This window comes from Amblyomma mixtum, chromosome 1 (assembly GCF_055824585.1).
Source record: "Amblyomma mixtum isolate Tamu chromosome 1, ASM5582458v1, whole genome shotgun sequence".
Taxonomy (NCBI): Eukaryota; Metazoa; Arthropoda; class Arachnida; order Ixodida; family Ixodidae; genus Amblyomma; species Amblyomma mixtum.
The window spans coordinates 272,573,843-272,574,873 of record NC_143012.1 but is presented as its reverse complement, the minus strand read 5'-3'; the positions used below and the strand labels follow the sequence as shown (position 1 = coordinate 272,574,873).

Genomic DNA, 1,031 nt, shown 5'->3' with positions numbered 1-1,031 from the left:
CTGTGAAGGTTATATATTGAGGTTGGTTGTGTCCTGCACATTTCTTATTGCATGATTATTTTGTGATAATATGGTCTATTGTCAAGTAGCCTTTACGAATGCCTACCTAGCGATAACATAATCAATAATATTCAAACTAATCAACACCGCAAAATAAATAAATAAATAAATAAATAAATAATAAAAAAATCCCCTGTGCCCCTTGGTTTCTGTGGCTGTTGGCTTCTCTCATATTTATAACGAGCCCCTCATTTCCCTTCCCTTGTTTGCTTAATTGCTTAGCGAGGGCCTTGGTTCTGGCAGCCTTGATGCCATAGGAAGCATAAGAGGGTTCTCACACAGCTTCCACCCTCGCCGTTCGATGACGTTCTACGTCACACCAGCGGTAACTCAGGACGTTCTACGTCCGCCGCTTACGAACGTGGGTGGCGCTGATGAACACTCTCAAGGTTAGGTTATTTGTAAACATAAATACCCCCGAAGGCATAAGAATTGATAGCCGTCGCCGTAGCTCAGCGGTAGAGCACCGGACCGTAATTCGGAGGTCGTGGGTTCGGATCCCACCGGCGGCATGTGGTTGTTTTTTCTTCTGCTTTTCTAATCAATTATCTTTAAGCGATAACATATTCAATAATATTCTAAACTAATCAACACCGCAAAATAAATAAATAAATAAAATAATAATAAAAAAAATCCACTGTGCCCCTTGGTTTCTGTGGCTGTTGGCTTCTCTCATATTTACAACGAGCCCCTCATTTCCCTTACCTTGTTTGCCTACCTGGTCCTTGGGTTGATTGAAATCAAAGGTGCTCCTGACTTTATTAAAGATTGCCGTAGTGAATGCCTTGTAGGCACGGGACAGTATGCTGATCGATCTGTAATATTTTTCAGTCCTTATCGTCCCCTTTCCTAATGAATTATATGATATTACCGTTCTTCTAAGCTTCCGGTACACTCGAAGTCATAAGGCATTACGTATACAGGGTGACTAGTTTTTCTAGCACAATCTCCCCACATTCCTTCGACAGACC

The 1,031-nt window shown here is 41.7% G+C and overlaps 1 non-coding gene across 1 annotated transcript; it reads left to right on the top strand.

Annotated features, from left to right (window-relative positions):
- The first annotated feature begins 501 nt into the window (after nucleotides 1-501).
- Nucleotides 502-572, top strand: TRNAY-GUA (transfer RNA tyrosine (anticodon GUA)). The gene has a single exon. It is a non-coding gene; the product is annotated as a tRNA-Tyr (tRNA).
- Nucleotides 573-1,031: the final 459 nt, after the last annotated feature.